The 27,184-nt window shown below is 41.2% G+C and overlaps 1 protein-coding gene across 2 annotated transcripts in view; it reads left to right on the forward strand.

The window, feature by feature from the left end:
- Nucleotides 1-9,385: 9,385 nt before the first annotated feature.
- The window catches only part of EDAR (ectodysplasin A receptor), a 135,934-nt gene continuing 118,135 nt past the window's right edge, over nt 9,386-27,184 (forward strand). For both annotated transcript variants that reach the window (XM_063444622.1, XM_063444623.1), the window contains exon 1: nt 9,386-9,608. The gene's annotated coding sequence lies outside the window, so the exon portion shown is untranslated. The remainder of the gene's footprint in view (nt 9,609-27,184) is intronic.

Genomic DNA, 27,184 nt, shown 5'->3' on the forward strand with positions numbered 1-27,184 from the left:
TTAGAAATAACCGTGTTGCACACCCTGGCTGTCAATCAGGCAACGGGTCTTTTTACTTCCTGGTTGTTTAGCTCAGTGGAGCTAAACTCAAGAGGCAGCAATTGCTTTGTCAGTCTCTGCAGGGAAGGAGAAGGAGGGCTTGCAAAGGCAGCAAACAAGAGAACTGCAGCTTTTGCAAGCAGTTTTTTTTATATACTCCAATGAAAAAAATGCATAATTAAATGCATGCATGTTTTAATTTAAATTATATTTTATAAATAGTGATTTTTACGTTTAATTTTGTTTAGTGGTATTTGGGCAGTGTAGCGTCCCTTAAATCATTCAACAATTATTCATGCAACAATTTGTGCAACATTGTATCTCTTTTCCTTACTTATCCAATCAACCCCTAAAGATGTGTGCATCAGTCATGTTCCCCCTTCCTAATATGACCAGGGGAATGCCTTTATCCTGTAAATAGGTAAATTAACTTATTCAGTATAAATACAAGACTGCTGGATTTAGAAATGATTCACACAATGTATAGGCAGTTTTTTAAATGATATATGTGATGGTAAATATTTGAAAACAGTGCCTGTCAAATAGAACTATGCCATATAGATTCAAAGTTATATAGTCTATAAGTTATTTTTAAAGGGAAACTCCAGTGCCAGGAAAACAATCTGTTTTCCTGGCACTGGAGGGTCCGTCTCTCTCCCACCCACCAATACCCAGTTACCGAAGGGGTGAAAACCCCTTCAGTCACTTACCTGAGGCAGCGGCGATGTCCCTCGCTGCTGTCTCCTCCTCCGCGCCGCTCCTCCTACTGGCTCTGTCGGCCGGCGGGCGAGACTGATCCCGCCCACCGGCCGAGGAGACCTAATGCGCATTCGCGGCAATTCCGCGCATGCGCATTAGGTCTCCCCATAGGAAAGTATTGAAAACGAATTTCAATGCTTTCCTATGGGGATTTGAGCGACGCTGGAGGTCCTCACACAGCGTGAGGACGTCCAGCAACGCTCTAGCACAGGTTTCCTAGTTTTCTAGTAGACAGCCACTAGAGGTGGAGTTAACCCTGCAAGGTAATTATTGCAGTTTATAAAAAACTGCAATGATTACACTTACAGGGTTAGGAGTAGTGGGAGTTGGCACCCAGACCACTCCAATGGGCAGAAGTGGTCTGGGTGCCTACAGTGTCCCTTTAATTCTCTTTTTTTTCTTAAAAGAAAATATTGTTTTGGAAATTACCTCAGCCCTATTAACCTGTCAACCTAGATCCCAGCTTATATGACTCAATGGGGAATAAGTCTTTTTAAACTCTACTCATTGCCAATTAAAGACTATGCATTGCTATAAAATGTAACGCAAATATATTAATCTTTTAATGACAATAAAAAACAATACTTTTATGTATGTAACAGGATCACAGAACTATCTCATAACCAGCACAATAATAGAAAAGATATGCTACTGCAAGTATTCGCTACACAAGAAATATACCCAACCCAATACAAAATTACAAAATGTTAAAACTTATATAATAAAATATCACGTAAACTTTATTACTTACATAAAGCATTGCTTATTCTATGTAAAAAAAACTAATGGGGGGGGGGGGAGGGAGAAGGGGCTTGACCGTCATGCTTACGACATGTTCTCTGAGAGCTACGTGCCGGCTAAATAGCAGATTTCATCGTCACTATTAGACCCTAAGACACCCTACATCGACTCTGAAGCAATCCTAGCCTGGGTCTGACCTACCTGACCTACCACATTCTTGGAGGAGGCTCTGAACGTCTTGCAGCCTGGTGCGTAACAGGCAAGGGAAAAGCGGCCAATCTCCCACCTGGAGCAGCTTGGGCCAAACTATTGCAGATTGGTGACCTTTCCCCCCCCCCCCCCCCCCCTTTGGACCAGCAGGGGTGATCCCGATCCACACCCTTAGTAAGCTGAGGACTCGCGGCAAACAACTGACAAGTAATATGGCGGCTGTGGGAAAAGAGATGTGCTGGTGAGGCTAACCCTGATCTTTGAGGCCTTCTGGGATGCCACCATTCCTCATGCTTCCACTCAAGAAGGCCATACTCTGCTGTACTGGAGTGGTGCATGAGGCAACCAGGCAATCCACTCCCATACTGTCATCTGCTACACTGGCCTCTGGATGGGACATTTCACCTGGTGCTCACCCCACCATATTGTGTCTGCGGCCTACCCCAGAGCGGCATAGGTTGATGAGCGAGGGAGACTCCTGAAGGCAGACTCACCTCAATCCTGATGCTTTCATACCACACAATGTTCTCTATGTTTTAAGCTATTTGCTTCTGTTTTTTTTTTTCTGTTGATCTACTTGCCTCACTCTGCTGCATTGACTTACTTCCCAGCTGCCTGTGGCGAGGCCCTTGTGGGTGTATTATCACTCTTTAGATATGCTTTTATTTCATGCCCAGAATTAATATTACCTGTCTAAGCATCCAGTGCAAATGTTCTGATCTATCTGCTTGCATTCTGACAATCTCTATGCACTGTGTTAATCTTGTCTACATCCCTGCTTTAAAAATGTGCATTTTGTTTCTACTGTTTGGAGGATAATTGTATGCATTATTTACTTTCTTGAATATGTATATTATCCATGGTATAACAATGCACATCAAAAATAAAGAAAGACTAACCAGCTAAAAGGAATATTTTTTCAGCCTTAAAGGAATACTCCAAGCACCATAACCACTATAACTTGCAATAGTTGTTATGGTCATAGGAGTGCCTTGGCACTAGCCCCATTGTAAGTAGTAAAAAAGTTTTATTAGCAGTTTGACATCTTACTTGAAGTCTGCCGGGTTCTATTCTCCACCTCCATTACTAATGCCAGAGAACTAAGCTCTACTGTGTTACACCCTGCAGTGATCAGCTGAAACCCTCAGCATTAGTGAGCTGTAGTAGTCATTGTGCTTGGAGTTAATATTACAGATTAGGCCTGGGGGGCAGCCTACAATGCAGGTAAGTAAGGCATGGGGGTGGGGGGGACAGCCTACAGATCATGTAGGTGAGTGATGGGGGGGGGGGGCAGCCTACAGATCAGGTAAGTGAGGAGGCAGCCCACAGATCAGGTATGTGATGCATTGGGGGGGGGCACAGACTACAGATCAGGTAAGTGAGGAGGCAGCCTACAGATCAGGAAAGTGAGAGATGGGGAGACAGCCTACAGATCAGATAAGTGTTGGATGGGGGCAGCATACAGATCAGGTAAGTGAGGCAGGGGGGGCAGCCTACAGATCAGGTAAGTGAGGCATGGGGGGCAGCCTACAGATCAGGTAAGTGAGGCAAGGGTCTACAAGGAGCAGGAAGAGTCAACAAGCAGCAGGAAGGGTCTGCAATGAGCAGGAAGGGTCTGCAAGGTGAAGGAAGGGTCTGCAAGGAGCAGAAAGGGTAAGCAAGGGGCAGGAAGGGACAGAAGGAGCACAAAGGTAAAGGAGCAGAAAAAAATATGAAGGAGCAAAAAGGTAAAGTATGAGAAGGAGCAGAAAGTGCCAGCAAGGAGCAGAAAGGGGCAGCAAGGAACTGGAGGGGGCAGAAGGAGCACAAAGGTAAAGTAGGAGAAGGAGCAGAAAGGAACAGAAATTAGCAGGAAGGGGCAGGAAAGAGCAGGAATGGTCTGCAAGGAGTAGGAAGGGTCTGCAAGGAGCAGAAAGAGTCAGCAAGGAGCAGGCAGGGGCAGCAAGGATAAGGAAGGGCCTGCAAGGAGCATAACGAGTCGGCAAGGAGCAGAAAGAGTCAGGAAGGAGCAGAAAGGGGCAGAAGGAGCACAAAGGTAAAGGAGTAGAATGAATCAGAAGGAGCACAGGTAAAGGTAAGGTAGGAGAAGGAGCAGAAAGAGGAAGCAAGGACCTAGAAGGGGCAGAAGGAGCACAAAGTTAAAGTGGGAGAAGGAACAGAAGGGAATAGAAATGAGCAGGAAGGGGCAGCAAGAAGCAGGAAGGGTCTGCAAGGAGCATGAAGGGTCAGCAATGAGCAGGAAAGGTCTGCAAGGAGAAGGAAGGGTCTGCAAGGAGCAGAAAGTGGCAGGAAGGGATAAAAAGAGCACAAAGGTAAAGGAGCAGAAATAATCAGAAGGAGCAGTAAGGTAAAGTAGAAGAAGAAGCAGAAAGGGCCAGCAATGAGCTGGAAAGGGCATTATGGAGTAGAAAGGGGAAGGAATGAGCTGGAAGGGGCAGAAGGAGTGCAAAGGTAAAGAAGGAGAAGGAGCGGAAAGGAATACAAATTAGCAGGAAGGGGCAGCAAGGAGCCAGGAGGGTCTGCAAGGAACAGGAAGGGACAGCAAGAAGCAGGAAGGGGTGGCAAGAAGCAGAAAGGGTCTGCAAGGAGCATGAAGGGTTTGCAAGGAGCAGAAAGGGACAGGAAGGGACAGAAGGAGCACAAAGTTAAAGTAGAAGAAGTAGCAGAAAGGGCCAGCAAGGAGCTGGAAAGGGCAGCAAGGAGTAGAAAGGAGCAGCAAGGAGCTGGAAGGGGCAGAAGGAGCACAAAGGTAAAGTAGGAAAAGGAACAGAAAGGAATAGAAATGAGCAGGAAGGGTAAGCAAGGAGCAGGAAGCGTCTGCAAGGAGCAGAAAGGGACAGAAGGAGCAGGAAGGTAAAGGAGCAGAAAGAATCAGAGGAAGCACAAAGGTAAAGTAGGAGAAGGAGCAGAAAGGGCAGCACTGAGCATGAAGGTAAAGTAGGAGAAGCAGTAGGAAGGAGAAGGACCAGAAATGAGCAGGAAGGGAAAGCAAGGAGTAGAAAGGGGCAGCAAGGAGCTGGAATGGGCAGAAAGAGCACAAAGGTAAAGTAGGAGAAAGAGCAGAAAGGATCTGCAAGGAGCAAAAATTGATCTGAAAGAGAAAGGAGCAGAACGATGCAAAAGAAGCAGAATGTAGCAGAATGGTAAAGGAGCAGAAGAAGCCAAGTAGGAGAGAAGACAGTGTCATAAGAATAAGAAGACTGTTTCAAATGAAGAAGAAAAGGAGATTGGAGCAGGAAGGACAAGTGAAGTGATCCCTCCACTTTATTCTGGACACCCCATCATAAAGCTTTGGAACCTGGGCCTGGCAGGGAAACTTTGGACCTTCTCATCTCCCCAGGTACAAAAAATCTCAGTGTTAATATGTCTTTTTTTTTCCTGAGTGTCAGGAAGCACAGAGTGCCACTGTGTAGGGGTGTCGCTGATTGGCTAGATCAGTCAGCTGGCACTCTAAGCCAATCAGTAGCTGCCCATTCATAAAAAAGTAAAACGTTTTTATGAACCGGGAAGCGATTAGCTTAGAGGGTCAGCTGACTCTAGCCAATCAGTGGCACCCATGCCTGACGTCAATCTGCACTTTCTAACACTCCGTTTCAGAAGCCGAATACCACTGAGCGACCTGGAGATCTGGAGCTGGAGGAAGCCTTTGGTGTTAAACCATTTTAGAGAGGTTTAACCCCTTAAAGGAAAGAGAGCACTCAGGGGCTTCCTGGCACCATAGCATTTTCATTTAGATGAAGTTGTTATGATGACCAGAATGTTGCTTTAATCTGATTAAAGGAACACTATATTGTCAGGAATACATACATGTATTCCTGACACCATAGTGGTAAAAACGCTACAGTGATCAATTGGCAGGGACAACATTTTACTGTGATCTGATTTTTTTTAACCCTCAGGGGTTCAATTTATTTAATTAATTAATTAATTTAAATGTTTTAAAATTATATATTTTGCTAGCTGGGGTGGGTGGGAGTTATGGGAAATTGGGGGATTTACTGTTAGTGCTGCTTACTGCTAGTTAGGGGTTAACGGTTAAAAAAAAAAGTTTATCAAATTTTTTAAAGTGTAAAAAAAGTTTCAAGAAAGTAAGAAAAAATGAATAAGTAAACTAAAAAGTTTAAAAGCAAGTTTTAAAAAATAAAAAAGGTTTTAAAAAGTAAAAAAAAAATACATTAAAAAAAATGCTCATTACCACTACACCTGGAACAAACTAGCAAAAAAATTATCCCACGCCAAGGTTCAAAATATGCTTTTTGAATTACCCCAGGGTGTATTCTTTAATAAATAGTATGTGTTTGTGGTGAAGTTTAAATAATCAACCCGCTAAACTACTCTGAAACGAAACATGGACACAGCGTAAAATGTAAAAGTTAGAAAAAAATGAAATGGCTGTGTCTCAAATGTGCCCCTTCAACATTCACATATACCTGCCAAAGGTACATACGGTAGTGATGTGTATGGGGAAAATATTCGGTTCGGCATTCCGAAATTCGGGACTTCGGAATTTCAGAAGTTCGGTTCAGCACTTTGGAACCTCGGCACTTTAGAACTTCGGCAACTTCGGATGATTCCCATGGTATTAGGGAGCTATTTACCAAAAGGCTGAAAGACCTAAATTGGTCTTTCAGTCAAATTTACTAATACTAAGTAAAAATTACTTAGTATTAGTAAATTCTGCCCCTACTTGCTATACTGTGAGCAGGGGCATGTCTAGTAAACAGTGAGCACCGAGTCGGGGTGGCAGGTGGTCCGTCACAGGCCCTAAATACCAATATGGGGAGAACTATTGTCCTCCTCCCCAGCCCCCACCCCAAGAGGTGTGTGGGGGCCCTAAATCAGAATGGGGGGCCCTATTCTCCTCCCCCCCAGACCCCACCCCTGAGCGGTCGGGTGGGGGTCCTAAATAAGAATGGGGGGACCTATTGCCCTCCCCCCGGCACCCACCCCTGAGCAGTGGGTGGGGGCCCTAAATAAAAATGTTAACCCCCCAGGTGACTAAGGGTCCCCAAACCCCAAGTCACCCCCCCCCCCAAAAAAAAATGAATAAATCCCTACCTACCCCCCTCACCCGAAAAATAGTAAGGGGGGAACAATAACCTGTAATAAAAGAAATAAAAGTACCTGTAATAAAAGAAATAAAACTTACCATTTGATGTCTTCTTTTTTCTAAACTCTTTTTTTTTCAACCCCCAAAAAAGGCCAAATAAAAACCCATGAAGGGCACCGCGCAGACTGAGCTCCGCAGGGTGGGGAAAGACTTATAAAGCCTTGCCCCGCCCTGCAATTAGGTTCGGAGCACTCTGATTGGTTGGTTTAAGCCATCCAACCAGAGTGATCTGACAGGTAAAGGAAGAAACTGACAGGTAAGTCTCTACATTTACCTGTCACAGCACTCTGATTGGTTAGCTTGAAATCCAACCAATTAGAATTTTCCCATGCTGTGTAATTTGACTCATAACTCTCTGATTGGTTGCTTTCAATCAACCAATCAGAGTGTTGTTATGAGTCAAATTACATAGCGTGGAAAAATTCAAAATAACTTTCCCACGTTGTATAAAATGACACAGAGCACTCTGATTGGTTGGATTTCAAGCTATCCAGAGTGCTGTCATAGGTAAATGTAGTGACTTACCTGTCAGTCTCTTCATTTACCTGTCAGAGCACTCTGATTGGATGGATTAAACCAACCAATCAGAGTGCTTTGAGCCTAATTGCAGGGCGGGGTAAGGCTTTATAAGCCTTCCACCGCCCTGCGGAGCTCAGTCTGCGCGTTGCCCTCCATGGGTGAAGATGGATTACTTTTTCAGCATCAGGCTTTTTTTGTTTGATTTATTTTTTTGCGCTCGTGTTTTTGTTTTGTTTTTTCAAAGTGCGACGGGTATTATGGTTGTTTATTTTGCCTTTTTGGGGCTGCAAAAATAAGATTTTAGAAAAAAGAAGACATCAAATGGTAAGTTTTATTTCTTTTTTTTTACAGGTACTTAGTTATTGTTCCCCCCCCCTCACAATTTTTTGGGTGAGTGGGGTAGGTCGGGGTTTATTAATTTTTTTGGGGAGGGGGGTGACTAGGGGTTTGGGGGCCACAAGTCACCGGGGGGGTTTACAGTTACAATAGGTCTCCCCCTTATTCTACTTTAGGGCCCCCACCCGCCGCTCAGGGGTGAGGGCCGGGGGACAGGACAATAGGTCTCCCCCCTTATTTTACTTTAGGGCCTCCACCCACTGCTCAGGGGTGTGGGGGCAGGACAATAGGTCTCCCCCCTTATTTTACTTTAAAGCCCCCACCCATCACTCAGGGGTGGGGGCTGGGGGGAGGGCAATAGGTTCCCCCCTTATTCTTCATTAGGGCCCCCACCCGCCGCTCAAGGGTGGGGGCCAGGAGGGAGTACAAAAGTACAAAAGTTTTTCTGATTTAGAGCACCCACCCGCCGCTCAGGCGTGGGGGCTGGGGGGAGGACAATAGTACCCCCCATTATTCTCATTTAGGGCCCCCACCCGCCGCTCAGGGGTGGGGACCGGGGGGACACGATAGGTGCTCCCCATTGTCATCCAGGGCCCCCACCTGCCGCTCAGGGGTGGGGCTGGGGGGGGGCAATAGGTCCCCCCTTCAGTTTAAAAGCCCCCACTCGCACGGCACAGATGGGGGCTTGGGAGGTTTTTTTTTGTTTGTTTTTTTTTTTAACAGTGAGCAGCCACAGGCTTAATAATGATATTACGGCTATAGTGATATGTGTGTATTCCTGTCACTATAGTGGTCCTTTAAATCATTTAGAAAGCGTATCTAACTATATTAAACCATATTTATTATTGTATAGGTAGCTGAAAGTGCATTGTACCTTTATTATAGTGTTGTGTAGTGTGTGTGTTTAAATTAAATAGTATTCTTATTTGAAAAATGTAACAGTAACCTGAATCATGCAACTTTATGTTATGTTGAATAATATGTGTAAAATATAAATGCAATCTTCATATTTGATTTCTAGAATAGCAATTAGCCCTGTTTTCACTCTAAAAAAAATCTGATCAGTTTATTACTTTATTCTATACTGATAAAAAAAAACACATGGAAATAAGCCTTGAGCTCAAACTCCCATTACTCAATTTCATTGAAGTCACTTAGAACAATAAAATGTTCTCACTTAAGGCAGGCTGTCCTGGCCTCTAGGCCTGAGAGACTGTTGAGGCCTAGCGATCCACCTGCAGAGCTTTCTGTCATGATTAAACAAACTACTCTCGTTGTGTTCAGAGACTAGATTTGCAAGCCCTTAAGGTAATCTTTCACTAGTGAGTGCCATATGCTAATGACTTTGAAGAGTGGGTACACTTGAAAGCAAAGCCGCCTTCACGTCAGGTTCAGAACTTAATGGAAAACCCCTTTTTACTATGCCAAGCTTCCTAGTTCTCTAGGCTAGAATTAGACAGATAAATTTATGATAAAGTATATCCCTTGAAGCAAACCAGTATTTCTTTTTTTTTTTTTTTTTATGGGATCTTGGAGGAATAACTCATATCAGGTAAACCTCTAGGTGGTGTCAGAGAGTTAATATACATATACATATCCAATACAAAAAAAAAAAAAAAAAAAAACCTCTTTCAAAACTTTTTCAAACACATGTTCACTGCAGAGAAAGATCAGTACAGACGTTCCTGACAAACTACAAGGAAAGACAGGGAACCTACAAGGGCTTCCGTTTATAGCCTCACAGATGGTTAGGGTCACTCACAGAGTTGAGGAGAGCCAGCTTGCTGGCTAAATGCATCACTTATGATTTCCTTTCCTGCTATTTGGAGTGGGTTACATCTGGATTAACTTCCTTTCTACCCGTTGAAGTACGGAACACTTTAGTCTAGACCAGGTACGTCTGGGCAATTTTTCTCCTCTTAAGCATGTTGGTAAACTAAATATTTGTTTGTATACCATTTTTTTAAATATATGCAAGGATATATCTACTCAATCTAGATGTGTTGAACAAAAGTTAAGTTTAATTGGGAACAATTCTGGGCAAAGTTGTAAAAGTGGAGCAGACAGGGGAAACATTGCATTGGTTTCCATGGCGACTGCTCAACTTTTAGACTTGTGTCTAGATTTGCTCATTGTACGTAGCCTCCTACATATTGTATGCATGTTATATGTATGATATAATCAAGGACCAAAGCATGTTTAAGATTAATTTTGATCATTTTTTTGTAACCCTTAAATAGTTAGAGAAAAAAAAAACATCAGTTATGGTTAAATGTGTTTTTTCCCTGCATTCCTAATATGAAGCACATCTCTTTAATAAACTACCCTATCCGGGCAAGGGGGCTTTCAGCAATAGTTTGGCTGAGGTTGAATGAAATCAAGGAATTAAGACCTGCAAATACAAGCCCTTAAGCTGTTGAATCTCATGAGCTTCTGTGTACAGAGACAGTAAATGTATATTCTACACATAGAGATAAAATCCTTGTTTAATCCTCCTTTATATACAAATATATCTTAAGTAAATAGATAACACACGTCTTTTTGTATATCGGTATTTTTAAGCTGTGAAATATATTTATAGTTTTGATGCTAATTGAATGGTATTATAAAGTATGCATTTTCTAGAGTGTGAAAATCTGTATGGAATATTATTTTAATGATACATGTATACATAAATATATATATAAACCTACACAGAACAGAAAGGCTACACTCGCCTAATCATACATAGTTTAGCAGGGTGATGTTGGGAGCCAATAAATACAGCATTCAAAATTCAGCGCACTCCACTTCAAATTATTATAGCTTTTTAATAACGTCAGAATTTTTCCACCTGGTAAAATGTGTGTGTGTGTTTGTGTGTGTGTATGTATATATATATAGCGGTGTTAGGCCTGCAATTCAGTTGCCAACATAATTACAGTATGCAGTATTGAATTATGTCATAGTACTTTTTTTATTGGCCTAAAAATCAGAATAGCCAAACTAGAAACATTCGCTAAGATAGATATGCTTTTCATTCACCAACTCTGGCCTTAAATTTTAAATTCACTTTGAATTCTCCCTTTAGTAAATTACCCTGAATTTGGTTTTACTTGTGACTTGAAGAAAAGAGGGAGCTCCCAAAAAGCGTGTAAATTGAATTGTTATTCCATTTAACCCCTTAAGGACACATGACATGTGTGACATGTCATGATTCCCTTTTATTCCAGAAGTTTGGTCCTTAAGGGGTTAAAGAATCACTGCTTGCCGCAATACTGCTGTTATTTCTGCGTATATATGTGTTTTTATAAATGGTTATCGCTAGCTATATATAAACATACTTGGTAACGCAGTAAAAGGACACAGCCTACTGGGAGTGAATGCAGAACTGGCTGGCTGCACAACACTGCACCTACAGAGGAGCCCATTCTTACTGACCTATAGCTCATTAATGTTTAATCTTTAGAGTAATGGTTGATTTGGAAATACAATGTCGGATAATTTCATAAAGGAACGTGTCTGTCAATATGCTGTTGTCTGTCTAGAACGTGTCTGTCAATATGCTGTTGTCTGTCCTGTTTCTGCCTAGAAAACACTTTATGTGTGAATGACTTACACACTGTGAAAACCATTCCTTATCAAACCTAGCAGAGCACAGTGCTGGAGGAAAGATAAATGAATATATGGTTAAGAGAAAAAAGTCCACAATGACATCATAGTTTGTTTTTGGTAGATTTCAGACTGGAATGTCTGCTACTTGGAAAACAGTTTAAAGTTTTTTAAGGTTTTGTTTGTTGGGGCTATAGTAAAGACTGAAATGATGATTGTTCACTATTAGATGGCTCTCTTCAGTTTCCATGATATTCTAAAGGACATATGCTCTTTTTAACACAGTATTTTGTATGAACGCATAGATGGAGGGGGGGTTCTTCACTTTACTAACGCACTTGTTTGGGAGATTTATCGAAGTATTCTGATCGTAATGGTGGTACAATTTTTTTTTTTAAATGTTGAAAAATGAATTATGGATGATAATTGCTGACGGTGTTGGTTTCCATAGTGATTTCTCACTTTGAACTACTTTTCAGATCGCTGCACATTAATAAAACTTCTGAGTTTTACTTTAGTTTATGGCTAGAGGAAAGCCTCCCACTGGATTTACAGCTTTCTCCGTGCTAACGGAACCTGCTGGGAGTTGTAGTCAAAGGATAGCATTGCTCTTTATCTCTCCTTGACTTCGACTAGCTGAGTTTGTTGAGAATTTTGCTAACTACTGCAAAATAGGCAGCAAATAGCAGCCATTACTTGTTTATCTTTCTCACTCTGCCAAGTCTTGCTTTAAGGGTGGATAAATATACTGATTTTACATTTATAATGTCTGATAAGGATAATTTTGTTTATGAGAACCCAATGTAATGCTGCAAAATGAGTAAGTAAAAAATTTATAACAAGGATTCATTTTGTCTTTTTTTTTTTTCTGTATCGTTTCATATTTTCAGGCGTATTCTTTTCTTGTTCTTGCTTTAAATTTAGTGCATTATTGAAGTGAGATTTCACATCCATTAGAAATATTTATTCTATTCAAAAGGTGGAAATGCATATGATCTTAAACATAAGCGTGTAAGAAAAAAAAAAGAGTTCAAATAGCAAAATCCATCACTGGAAGTAGATTAATGGGAGATTCACTAAGCTTTTTTTTTTTTTAAGAAATATATTTGCTAAAAGCAATGTTGCAGGAAAAAAACAACTTAAAGTGAACCTGTTATCGAAAAACGAATTTAGTTGAAATGGCTCCCATATAAATTGAATACAATGCATTTAATGTAAAATATAAAGATTCCAACACCACTTTGCGGTTGTTGCTCTTTGAGTAATACCCACTTCCTGGCCGTCCTCCACTCCTACCTGCGCTCCCCCCAAAGTCCTCTTTGTTTTGCCCTGCTTAGGACCCAACCCCAAGCAGGGCAAATCTTGTCAGTGATATTGGCACACTGGAATCATTGGAATCATCAACTCCGTTCCTATACTCCCAAGCCGGCGATAGAAATGGGTGGAGAGTAGAGGGACATCCTGTGGGAGGACTTTTCTGCTCTCATGCCAGTCAATGCCAAGGCATGCTGAGGTGAAATCTTATGCTCAATCTACTGAGCATAAATTGTTTGGGGCATAATAGGTGCAGTTTAAGTTAAAGTGTAACTATGTTATCTTCATTTGACACACTCAACCAGAGAATGCTGTATAAATTTGGCCAAAACTGTAAAAAAAAAAAAAAAAAAGGTGTAATCTCCACAATAGCAATATGCCAACTAAAAGTCCAAGACATAGACCCTTACACAAGGACATTTTGGTTTGTATCAAATCAAACAATTTAATTATTACTGGGGGCAGCTCCAGTGGCATGCTGGGACCATTATATAGTGCTTACATTTCTTTAATATCAAAAAATAACTAAATATGCATAGTTATAAATATTGTTTGATGCTAAGGGCAAAAAATAGTACATTTTCTGCCATTCAAAATGATAATATTAATTGAAGCTAAATAAAAATAAAATATAATAAATACGAACCTACAGTGTATCTAAAACATTTTTATGTTGCAACATTGTTGTAACCTATTACATTTACACTGGTTGTTGGTTAAGGCAGGTACACCTGAAATCCTGTGAGTTTTATTGCTCAGGGAAAGGCTCTGGATTTTCAACAACAAGAGCTCAAGTTAACAAACAGCACAGTTAGAGTGAATTCTGTTTTTGGTAACCCTGGCCAATTACGGCCCTGCTGAGCAGTACAAGTCAGTTCTCAACTTGTATTTAAGTCAATAGCACACTGCAGATTTTTTTTCCCCAGTTTCATCAGATATTGAATCAGTTACAAACTTACTAAAACTTTACATTACTAAGGAGACCCGAGGCACCATAACCACTTCAGTTTATTGAAGTAGTTACGTTGCTAGTATATTGTCACTGCAGTCTTCCATTCCCTCACATAAGGCCATAAAATGTGATTCCTGGCTGCCTGATTGACAGGGCTTCTAGGGAAACATACAAGCTCCACTTTAAAGCCTTGTTTTGCCACAGTGAATATCTATATCTTAGAGCTTTTGGGACAGTATCCTGCACCATAACCACTTCAGTAATCTTAGACATATTACCTATAATTGCCCTCTAAGATTCTGGATGGTAAAAACTGAAATGTTGTTAAGTGACAAATAGTAAATTTAAAGGTGGTTATCAAGACAACACTTTGGAGATTTATGCCTCCAGGATGTCTCACTTTCCAGCGTGACTCTTCTGCCGTTGTATGTATATGTATGCACTGCATTGCACGATGCTTCTCTGTTGAAGCTTGCATGTGAGACCTGACAGCGCCTTCCCAAAACACCATGCTAACTCCTCAACAACATTCAGGCACTTGGGACATTAGCAGTTAATAACTAACAACAGCTGGTGACTTTAGTGACAAGAAGATATACATGCTGATATGCATATTTAAGTTGTTATGGTGCCAAAAGGTCCTGTGTACTGTTTACAAATGGTTTAACACTCGTTATCCTTCCCAGCCCTCGGCTTCAATCTGGAAGCCTTGGACTGGGATTTGAAGATGCTCTCAGCCTATCCCTAGCTTACTATTAAGAAATCTGTAAAAGAAAGGTGCATACCGTCATAACCATTTGTAAACAGTTTAAACTCTTATGGTAAAAATTAGATGAAGATGTTATGGTGTCATAGTGTTTTATTATATTTTGTTTTTGTGATGCAATTTTAAATATGGAGCAACTGACAAAAAGCATCCCAATATTTCCTTGGCAAGTTTGTGTCAATGTGAGAATTATAGAGCAGCCACTGACATTTTTAACTGGGTTTAAAACAGTGAAACTTCTTGCAAATTCCTGATAGATATGGCATTAAAATGGTTAAATAAGCAATGCTGTTCTTGGGGAAAATTATCCTTGCAGAAACTGAGAGATAATTGTAAAGATTATCCCCCACAACAACAACAACAACAAAAGAACAGCGAGTTGAATATCACAATTTAATCGGAATAGTAAATGTAGAAAAGTGAAGATGTAACGGCGAAATTTGCAGTTATTGGGAAAACAACAGATGATTGTGGCAGATCTTGAAGGGAGGAAACGTAATGTAAATAAAGCACGGACAGCTGGTGCAAAGAAACATGTTATTTAACAGACAGAGTGGGAGATGCTGCAAACACAGTTTAAAAAAAACAACACATTCTCTGAACATAAGAAATAAGCACACACATCATATTCTTAAAGGGAAACTGTCACTACTAGTTAGTGTACATTTACACTGTTAACTAAATAACAGTTATTAATTGTGTGTGTTTATTTCATCTGTTCATGTTAAAGATTGTCTGTGCCTTTGGCTTTCTGCAAAGGTCCAGAATGATGATCCCATCCTTCCCAGTTAATCCACAAAATGGCTTCATTAATTACCTGGTTTCCGCATTACTTGTTAGTAGGTTTTTTACTATTTACACTGCACATCATATCTGTGGAATCTATAAGAACCTTTCATGACAATGGGTTTTTCAGTTAGCTCTCCTGAGTGATCACTCTCAGCCAGTAAGCTAAGGCCTCCATTGACCTTTTGGCTCTCTGAGAGGCAGGAGAGGTGCCTTATTGTAAAATGTAATGTAAAATTATGTACAGCCGAATCTCATTACCTTCTGTGTCTATATATTTATTGTAAAATGGTTGGACTATTTAAACTGAGGGAGAGCATCAGGGCACTCCTAACCACTACAGTACATTGTAGTGATAATGGTGTTTAGAGTGTTCGTTTAAATTGTTCTAAGTCCAATGAAGAAAGTGACAATACTATTTATAACTGAGTTACTCATTGAACTTAAACGCTTGAATTATACTTTATCTCTGTTTTGGTTTGCTCTATAGAAATAGAATATTTTGGCATGGTAGCTCGAATGAACTTGGGACAGAGTTGGACTATGAACTTTCCTACAGCTGTTACTTGATCGTAGTTGAATAAAAGGCAGGAGTGCCCCTGGTTGTTCAGAATTCCACACCAACCTATGAAAGGTTTTCTTAACCTTAAACTGCCTTCTACTGGAATCATGCCACAGATTATCAAATAATTAAAAGCTTTCACTTGGAAGCAATTATGGTAAAATATATCATGTTACTCATCCATGGGGCAGGTTCAAGCCTATATTTAGGATATGCTACTTGTGTAGGTTGGCACATTCTTGCTACTTCCCTCTCTAGGTTGAGTCTTGGTACAAAATTGTCACAATTGGCTTTGTAAAATTCTGTTTTATGCATCCAGCTGCCACAAACATATCAATATATGTTTGTGCAATGCACATTGCGAGCTGTGATGATTTTAGTAACAGTAATGTATGATTATAATGTTTGATGTCTCTGAAACAAATACAGTATGTGCCAGCACATCTTAATGAAGCTGTGAGATGTGATGTGCAGAATGTAGGCAAACATAGCTGAAGTGGGCAAAATGTTTAACTTGGCCATGTTTTGATTTTTTTTTTTTTTCATTTGGCTACTTTGGTGTATTTTTGTGTAAATACATGCCGGGTTACAGATAAGAAAGATAGAAGTAGTTATAGTTTCTAGAGAAGCCTTTTACTTTCAGTCCATTCAACATTTTTAATATTTCAATACTCTGTGTTGCTTGGGCTAATGAAGAAACATCAGCCTAAACTGCAATCGGCAGCTGTGTTTGGCTGAGCGTGTACAGTGAGGGAAAAAAGTATTTGATCCCCTGCTGATTTTGAATGTTTGTCCACTGACAAAGAAATAAGCAGTATATAATTTTAATGGTAGGTGTATTTTAACAGTAAGAGAAGGAATAAAAAAAATCCAGAAAAACGCATGTCCAAAATATTGTAAATGTATTTGCATGCCAATGAGTGAAATAAGTATTTGATCCCCTATCAATCAGAAAGATTTCTGGCTCCCATTTGTCTTTTAAAGGGAGTGATCCTAATCTCAGCTTGTTGCCTGTTTAAGAGACACCTCTCCACAGAAGCAATCAATCAGATTCCAAACTCTCCACCATGGCCGAGACCAAAGAGCTGTCCAAGGATGTCAGAGACAAGATTGTAGACCTTACACAAGGCTGGAATGGGCTACAAGACCATTGCCAATCAGCTTGGTAAAAAGGTGACAACAGTTGGTGCAAATATTCGCAGATGGAAGAAACACAAAAAAACTTTTAGTCTCCCTCGGTCTGGTGCTCCATGCAAGATCAGCCAAGAACTACACAGGTGGATCTTGTTAATGATCTCAAGGCAGCTGGGACTATAGTCACCAAGAAAACAATTAGTAACACACTATGCCGTGAAGGACTGAAATCCTGCAGCGCCCTCTGCTCAAGAAAGCACATGTACAGGCCTGTCTAAAGTTTGCAAATGAACATCTGAATGATTCAGAGGAGAACTGGGTGAAAGTGTTGTGGTCAGATAAGACCAAAATCGAGCTCTTTGGCATCAACTCAACTCGCCATGTTTGGAGGAGGATTGCTGCCTATGACCCCAAGAACACCATACTCCCCGTCAAACATGGAGGTGGAAACATTATGCTTTGGAGGTGTTTTTCTACTAAGGGGACAGGACAACCGCATTGCATCAAATGGACGACGGACAGAGCCATGTACCGTCAAATCTTGGGTGAGAACCTCCTGCCCTCAGCCAGGACATTGAAAATGGGTTGTGGATGGGTATTCCAGCATGAAAATAACCCAAAACAAAAGGCAACAAAGGAGTGGCTCAAGAAGATGCACATTGAGGTCCTGGAGTGGCCTATCCAGTCTCCAGATCTTAATCCCACAGAAAATCTGTGGAGGGAGCTGAAGGTTCGAGTTACCAAATGTCAACCTCAAAACCTTAATGACTTGGAAAGAATCTGGTAAGAGGAGTGAGACAAAAGCCCTCCTGAGATTTGTGCAAACCTGGTGACCAACTTCAAGAAACGTCTGACCTGTGTGATTGCCAACAAGGGTTTTGCCACCATGTACTAAGTCGAAGGGGTCAAATATTTATTTCACTCATTGACATGAAAATCAATTTCTAACTTTTTTGACATGCACTTTTTTGGATTTTTTTATTTTTATTTTTATTCTGTCTCTCACTGTTAAAATACACCTATCATTAAAATTATAGACTGGTCATTTCTTTGTCAGTGGGCAAATGTTCAAAATCAGCAGGAAATCAAATACTTTTTTCCTCTCACTGTATCTATCTTAGCCAAACCTCCCACAGGGGCAGGGCTATGGTAAACCAGTGACCTTCTTCCGTGTTTAGCTGCTCCAAAATAGTTTAACACTGAATGACGGGTGAGTGCCCTTCATCTCTTCAGGCACCATAACCAATTTAAAGAGATGAAATGGTGCTGCCACGTCCCTGTAAAATCAGAGTTAGATGAAATAGGATGTTTAGTGTTAAAAGGATTAAAAGCTAAGATGGCTTACAGTTGTGGTATAAGGAATGTTTAGGATTAATTAGTTTTAGGTTTAGAGTGGGGTTAAATTTATTGTTTGGGTGCAGGAAGTGTTTAGGATTATTGAGTTTAGGGTTAAAGTTGGGTTAAATTTAGTACTGGGGTACATGGGTGTTAGTTTTAAATAGTAGTTAAATCTTAACCCGTTAACGTAATTAGGGCATGCTATGACATCCAGCAAAAAGATGGCTTTAACACCATTAAGGTGACATAGCAAGCCCTAATGATCATACCCTACCTGCAGCCTAGATACTTACCGTCCATGGTGATCCCGAATGGGAATGAATGCCTGACAACTGAGGCAGTCTCCCTGCTGCAAATCCCGCCCATCCACATCATATATTTTTGATGACACCTCATGACTGGATCATAAAATTACATCACTGCTTTTGGTTGTCAGGCTGATAATGACTACAGAGGGCACAAGCGAAGGCACCTTGTACCTACCTCTCCTTATTAGCTCAATTAAAGCAGCGCGGTCAACAAAAATAAAATGTATCTAATAAGCTTCTATATAACTCCCTGTGTCAGAATCTCTATTTTTTTTTTTTTTTTTATTTATTAATTTTGACCTCTCTAGTTTCATAAAATAAACAAAAGTATGGGCTATGTTTCCTTGTGTAACAGGTTGACAAAAACTTGACAATAATCAGAGGTTAACGCAAGGTTATGTTTCATATACCAATCAAATTCACCCACAATACAACAGTTTTTTTTTGTAAATCTTTCTTTTATTAAGGCATATATGAGGGATACAAAATAAAGAGAGGGAAATGCATAGGTAGTACATATATAACATTGAAAACATAGTTAGGTACATTTCCAGGAATGTAATGCCTTGATTTTATATTTTGTGAGTCGCTTAGTGGAAACGAGTTTTAAGCAAGCTAGGGTAGGATGCAATACCGTGAGTAAGAGCTTTCCATTAGAGATTATCATGTGGGGCATCTTTAGGTAAGTAAGTTAAGTTAAGGCTGAACCATGCAGGCCAAGATAGCAGCGGTGCAGACTATATCAGCGGTATTAGGGCAGCTATACTGTTTGGTAATGCCAACAGATGTCAGGCTGGTCAATACAGTGTACAGAGTATAATTTGTAATTTAGTGTCTCGAGTAGCTAGGTCATGGTATGTCGTTCAACTGCAGCCTATGTCAGCCAGACTGGGGTCGAGTGCATAAATAATTATCAGCGGCAGATTAACAGGTTGGTTCGCCTTCAAGGTGGCAGCTCGAGTAGCCTATAGTTATGTTAACATACGATATTTAACAGTGGGATGCATGTGGCCTATGGGCCTAACCAATGACAATAGACAATAGACAACATGAAAATACAGCTGTTCAGTACTGGCTAAAGGATGTTCGTGAATGACTGGACACATTGAGGAGACATATATTAAGTAGTTTAGGCAGTAAACAGTGTGCACGTCAAATACTTAGGTGAAAAATGTCCCGCCTGTTACTGTATGTTGCCCAGAGGAGTTTGCTTGCCGTGCTCTGGTGTGTACAGGTTCCACCTGCTGAAACCTGAGTTTAGTGTGGCCAGGCAGTAAGGCAGTCCGAAGCAGTCCACAGACATGTACCTGTCGGCGGTATCCAGGGTTTGCGGCCCATGACACGGGTAATCGAGTGGGAAGTCCGGTTGGTGGCGGCCAGTGTGTCCGGTGATACTCTTAGTGCTCTTCTGCAGCTCCCCCCGGGTATGCTGTTGTGTCTCGGTTGCTTGGTCTGAAGATTTCCCGGCATTGTGGCAGTACCACTGCCATGGGTCACCAGCCTTCGGCCTGAGGCCTTAGCAGGCGCTCGTGCCCTGTCGCCATTGATCCCATCAGCAGGATCGTGGGCCCCGGGGTCCGCCGGATCGCGGTCTTTTCCCAGGGAATATGGCAGGCTGTAGAGGAGTTCCTCTCGGTGAGCGCCCAGCTCAGAAGAAGGGCGTGCGGTCCCACGGGTAGCTCCGTCCACGGGAGTAGAGCGATGTGCAGGGTCTTGGTTTCGGTATGTCACCGGATTTAGGGGCTGCTGTATGTTGTGGGTCACCATATGTCGGCAGCCTTGTGCTCCATGCCAGGACCTGTCTGCTGTCTGCCCCGGGGTCTGCGGTTCTGTCTCCACACACGTGGCCGCCGCCATCTTGACCGCGGGTCTCAGGCCTGCTTGGTGGTCGAGTAATATCCCCGAGTGTGGTCGTGGGACATGAACCGGGATCACCCCCCCGGTCCGGTGGGGGGGGGGGGAACAGGACCGGGCCAGCCGATGTACCACTGGCATGTTCGGCTCCTTCGGGCGGGATAGTGAAGCGGCGGCCGTCCGCCTCGCTCACCGCCAGGTCGGGTCCCGCTGGGTACTGCAGGGATCCCACCTCCGGGGGACTGGAACTTCAAGAGCGAGCCTCTCCCCGGCTCCGGTAGCCCGCATACGTTGCAGGTCAGGGTTGTTGGTCGCTGGGTGCTTTATAAATTGCAGATTATAGCGTATATGGGGCTTATTGTGCAGGAGCTGTTCTTCCCTGCGACCGCTCGGCTTGGCGGCCCGGCCCCGCCCCCCACAATACAACAGTTTGATCAATCCTACAGAAGGGCAAATATCATGGACAAAGGAGAACAAAATGGCTGCATATTGAGATCCAGCACAAGAAAGAATACAATAATAAATATAAATAATGGCAAGTGGCAACAGGGAGAGTGTAATTGTTAAGGTACCAAAGGCATAAGGAGAGGAAAACTGAGAGAAAAAAATGTATGGGCCGCTTTAAGTTACTTTATAAGAACTAAAAACTAACAATTGTTTTATTCATGTTTAAACAAATCAATTTTTTTTTAGAAACTAAGCAATTCATGCAAAACAAAGCCCTTTTTTTTATAATTTTTAAATGATATGTTCATAAAAATAGCTGAGAATTCTTCTAATCTCTAATCAGGAAACAAACAAAAACGGTTCATCCATTAAAAATGTATTGAACATTTTTTATTATGGAGAAATAGATTTGTTGTCAAATGAATCGATTAGTTTAAAGACGAATTAAACTAATGCACTTTACATGAAAACAGGTGGCACCTACAGAACATTAGCCTACTCAGAGCTCTAGCCTACTCAGCAATGCTATGCTTGTGAGCAGCTGTTCCATCCCACAACTGAAGTAAAAGATGGTTCAACAGTTTTTGCTTTTATGTTTGGGCAACTGAACTTTGTCCTCCACTTGGGTGACTAGATGTCATACAGAATAAACAAAAATAAAGTTTAATTTAGTGCAGGAGCAGTTACATCATGGAGAGTTCTCTCCATGAATCCATTATAAAAGGTGTCCTTGCTCTTGCAAACCCACAATCAAGGCTAAGTAAGAATGTTATAATAATTATACTTTAAAGCTTCACAACTACACTGAAATGTAACAACGCTAGAATCTCTGTGCTACCATTTCCTGGGAAGTAAACCATAAATAGATCAAATTAAAAAGTTCGATGGACAAGAAGCTTCCTGACCATGTTGTAAGGCTAACTTTTCTAATACCCAGCAATGTGTCAAATTAGAATCTCTGGCATTTACTTGGTTATTTGAAGAATTACCATGCCTAATTCGAGGTGATACATTTGCAGAGACAGCTTGCTTAGATTTCCACAAGTGCATCATGTAATTATTATGCAGTGTATCTAAATATAATGACTGCCAACGACAAAACCTTACAGCCGCTTCTCAATATTTCATCATATTAAACGCCAACAAGCTGTTGATGGCTTCAAGACCCGTGTTTATCTTGCAGGAATATTTGTTACTATAGACAATCACGTCATGCATAGAGTGGCTTTACTAAGGCACAGCTGATCATTTTAAGAGAAACAGGTGTTTGCTGAAATGCTCCATTTTACTTTTAATTTTGAAACCGTTAATAAAAATGGGACAAATTTCATGATATAAAGTTATAGAAAGCCATAAGGAAATGTTACTTACAGAATAATTTACTACAGTATGAACTAGCTAGAGGTCAAAGTGAGTTGAAAGTAAATCTCTAATTTTAGGCCACAATGACTGAACGTAAATCATAGCTTCTGTTTTTTTTCAAATATGTCACAAGTGAGAGAGGTAAAAGCATTTAAAGTCCTAGCTTAAGGTAAAATTACAGTGTAAGGGAACAATACTATTCACACTGCAAGGATGTTCTTGTTGTTTTAGAAGGAAAATGTCTGACCTGTTTATGAAAACCTTTATAATTAGAATATAATCAGCACTGAGGGTTTTTCTTAACATGCGGTGTCCTCCTATGGCATGACATGCAAAATTAAAGGGACACTATAGGCAGCGCCCAGACTACTTCAATGAGCTGTCCCTGTCACACTTAGTCCTGGAAGTGGTGTGGGTGCACTGTCCCTGTCACACTTAGTCCTGGAAGTGGTGTGGGTGCACTGTCCCTGTCATACTTAGTCCTGGAAGTAGTGTGGGTGCACTGTCCCTGTCATACTTAGTCCTGGAAGTGGTGTGGGTGCACTGTCCCTGTCATACTTAGTCCTGCCATGTAAAACATTTCAGTTTTTGAGAAACTTCAATGTTTACACTTCAGCACTAAAACAGCCTTTAGTGGTTGTCTCCCAGACAGTCACTAGAGGTGCTTCCGGGATTTTACTAGACTTTAGGTTGCCTAATTGACCCTGACCGTCCTTTTTCTCTGCATGAGGACATCCAGTGTTAGTGAAATCCCCATATCAAAGCATGCGCATTAGCCGGATGACGTCGGAGAAGGCAGAGCGCCGATCAGGTGCCGAAGATCATTGGCGCTGGGATTGGGTAAGTAATCAAAGGTTTTTTTTAACCCTTTGTCTACTGTTGAGGACGAATGAGGGAAATACAACTTTGTATTCCTAGTACTATAGCATCCCTTGAAGGCCAATAAAGCCAAGTCTACATCTCAACATGTCACATTGCTATCATATTGGCTATTTTAGCTATATCAAGCTGTTTAGCTGTTTCTTTCTTGTAGTTATTAAGTCATTTTCACTGAATCTTGTCCAACTGGGCAAAATCTGGTGTTTAGTAAAGTTTCTCAGCCAGACAAGGTTTATCACCATGCGTAGCCTCTCCAGACTCCATAAAAGTTAAGCCCTCAAAATATTAAAGACTGCGTTGCTGTACGCCACTCAGTAATGATGTACCTGGCATTCTAAATGGTGCTGTAAAAGCGCTGCACCCTTAGGAAAAAAACACAATTTACAAGATTGCATTGTGTAGCTTTTTAAAATGAATGTTTATAAAGTGAATCCAGAAATTGTAGTTAACAGTCTATGGTATATTAACTGTAGATAGGCTTTTAATACACAAGTAAATAGTATCCAGGATGCTGTCCTCAAGGTGATCAGTCTTTCCTGTACACATCTTTGTATACATATAAATACCCCATCTTCACAACTCATATTTATCTTTCTCTCAAGTTTCTGACAGGTTTGTTCTTGAAGGAAACCACAGACTAAACCATAAGGGCCTTCTCTGTCAAGTTTACCGTCATTATTTTACATTTTATCCAGCACTGTAAGAAGAAATGATCCCCTTGATTTAGCCTAACCATTTACTTTATTGACTCCAGCACAATTATCCCTTTAAATTCCTTACTAAATCTCTTCATGGGATGATACACCTGAATGCGTTGCCTCTAAGAAAGTCTGCGTGTAACAACATGCAGTCCCTTCCTTTTGCTTACACACAGCGCCCAGTCATAACATCCTAAATTGAGCAGGAGAGAAACATCAGACACAGAAAACCATGAAGCGCCTGAGAGAAAATGATGTAGTAACTGCTGTCTTATACTCAAACAAGCTTACTTATCAAACATTCAGTGCATGACACATGTATATAAAAAGCTAAAAATAATAACTAGCAGAATGTATGTTATATACTGCATATTGTCATTTAGGGGTAGTTTTTTTTTTTTATACAAATGCATTTTGTTAATTGTTTCTTTTGCAATTGTTTTTATGTTAAAGTGACACTATAGACACCAGAACCACTACAGCTTAATGTAGTTGCTCTGGTGAGTATAGTCAGTCCTTGCAGGCTTTTTGTAATAAACGCTGTAGAGCGTGCAGCACTGACATTCAGTATCTCCACCCTCTGCATGAAGACAATGATCTTTCCTCATAGAGATGCATTGATTCAATGCATCTCGATTAGGGGATGCTGATTGGCCATGGCATTGTGATTGGTTGAGATCACCACTTCTGTCACAATGTCACCCAAGCAGGCAGTTTAGGGGCAAAGCCAGCACAACCAGACTGGAATAAAGTTAAGATTTTACTATATTTAGGGGGTAAGGGAGGGCCAGAGGGAACTAGACCGTATTTTTGACACTCTAGGGTCAGGAATACATGTTTGTGTTCCTGACCCTTTAGTGTTCCTTTAAGTTTAGAGAAAATGCCATACATTAGTGGCATATATTTTGCGCTGTAACATAGCTCATATGTTGGGAAAATTGTATTCATATAAAACTGGCATTTCGGATCTGGACTGCCTGTATGGGTGAGATGTTCTCTCTGTAATGGAACAAGATGAGCTAAAACCAGCTGGAGATCTGAGCGGGGACTCACCGAAGGGCAGGCTATTTCAGCTGCTGCCCGTTCTCAGAATATTCTTGCTCCCGTTTTTTTTGCTCTCCATAGGTTTGAAGGGTAATCCAGGCGTGGACCCCTTGCTCACGGTGCCTACCGAGATATCAGCTATGCCTCACTGATGATGCCTAACAAGGCTGAAATGATCGTCTGGAGTTGCTGTGTCTCTCGTGCAGAGGGAACTTGCTGGCTTTTTGGATCTGAACTGCCCGTATGGGTGGGACCAGTCTGATATGTTTCAGAGATGTTCTCTCTGTAATGGCATAATGGCTCTGTAAACCAGCTTGAGATCTGAGCGGGGCAGGCTATTTCAGCTGCTGCCCATTTTCAGTACACTCGTGTGCCCTGTTTTTTTGCTCTGCATGTAGCAAAATATGGGGAGGCATGACTACAGAAGTTGTCATGGATGCAACATGTTCCATTGATGAAGAGTGGTGGTAGGTATGATTTAAAATGAGCATAGGAATGGGCAACTCTCCTAGATTTTGAGCTATATCTCTGCCTTGCCAGTTGTAGATGTGCTTCCACTTAGATGGACATGCCCACAAAAAGTTTGCATTGCTGCCAGTGCGTTGAAGGAAGAACTGCCATGACATTTCCTGTAAACCTTTCATTGGTGTCTCTAGAATAAAGTTATCATAGACAAAACCTGAAGGGATACCACTTAGTCTATGACTGATGGGAGGTACAGTGGTTATTTTTTTTAAATATCTCGTGTTCACAATTTCACCATTTTTTAGTCCAATAACGGTGCATTGATTTAGGATGATTTCAAAAGAAAATTCTGAAATATTAGGCAGTGTATCTAATCTGTGAACAAAGTAGAATTGGATATTTTTTTCCACTTCTGTCTTTTGGCTTAAATGTTTCAATTTGGTTTTGAATTAACTGTTTAGAAATGGATTCTTTAGTCTGTTTTCCTGGAATGGCTCATATGAGTGCAGAATCTAATATAGCAACAGAGATGTGATGCATCTCACCATTGTAGTTTTAGAATTGATTTACTGTAAATAAAGCTTCATAGTAAAGTACGAATTATCAGCTTAGTAAATGAACTGCAGTTTACATCATCCACACAACATTTATCAGCAACGCCCAATCAGAAGTTGCAGACTGATGGCACTTACTGATATGCTCAGTAAAGCTGGGTCAGCATGTTTACCATTGGTCTTCGTTACAAACCTTAAGTTGACTAAATGGCCTTACGCCCTTACGCCCTTACCACCAACTATTTTTGCCTTTTGTGATTACCCACAAAACCTACTTGTTCATCTATATTAACATATACAGTAGTATCAGTGCTATTATTAGTTAGCAAAACACCCTAGATACTATTAAACAGTGTACAGAATACAACCTGCCCTGTATTACATTTAAATATATCTACATTGAAAACCAATATATCTGTGTGCCAAAAAATATAACCAAATAGTAAATTTGCAAGGAAGTTGAATATAATGCTAAACACACTTAAACAATAGGCAACAAAGAGATGCTGCTTACTCATGCATTCCCCTAACTGGGTGCAGAACTACCGTCGGTGTAACCAGAGTGGGGCCAGTCACCCACCTGCCAAGAGAGGGAGGCAAGACCACAGGGAGCACTGTAGATAAATGAGCAGTGTGCATTACAGCCTCCGAAACAGGACACAGGAGGGATATCCAGATTGGGGTCCAGAAATAGGCTGAGATTCAGTGTGTGTGTGGGTGTTAGTGTGTGCATCAGTGTGTATGTCTCTTTAAATATTTGTGTTTGCTTGTCTGTATGTTTGTGTTGCAGTGTGTATGGCACTGTGAATCTGTGTATGGCAGGGTAGATGTATTTGTGAATACATCCCTGCATGCAAACACCAATATTAAAGGAGCACTATGGGGCAGGAACACAAACATGTATTCCTGACCCTATAGGGTTAAAACCACCATCTAGTCCCCTCATACCTCCCTAAAAATAGTAAAACTTACTTGTATTCAAGTCTGCAGCTGCATATTTTGTTCCTGTTTCCTTTAGACCTGCCCACTGCCTGCTGACATCAGCAGAAGCGGTAGCCTGATCCAATCACAGTGCTTCCCTTATAGGATTGGCTGGGGCTGACAAAGAGGTAGATCAGGGGCAGAGCCAGCACAATTCAAGCTATATGGGTGTCACGATTCCGGGGAACCCAACACGCTAACACACACACAGACACACACACAGAAAGTGTGCAGTACCGGTCCTTAGAGTGGCCGGGCTAAGCACACACAGAATAGTCAGGAGACAAGCCGAGTAAGGGGAACCAGAAAACAGAATAACGAGAAACAAGCCGAGGTCAAAGGGTAGGAGAAAGTCACAAAGTCAGTATAACAAGCCAAAGAGTACGTAACCAGAAAGCACACGTTCACAATCAATACTATGAAGCAAAGACCACA

This window comes from Pelobates fuscus, chromosome 1, assembly GCF_036172605.1.
Source record: "Pelobates fuscus isolate aPelFus1 chromosome 1, aPelFus1.pri, whole genome shotgun sequence".
In the NCBI taxonomy this organism is placed as follows: Eukaryota; Metazoa; Chordata; class Amphibia; order Anura; family Pelobatidae; genus Pelobates; species Pelobates fuscus.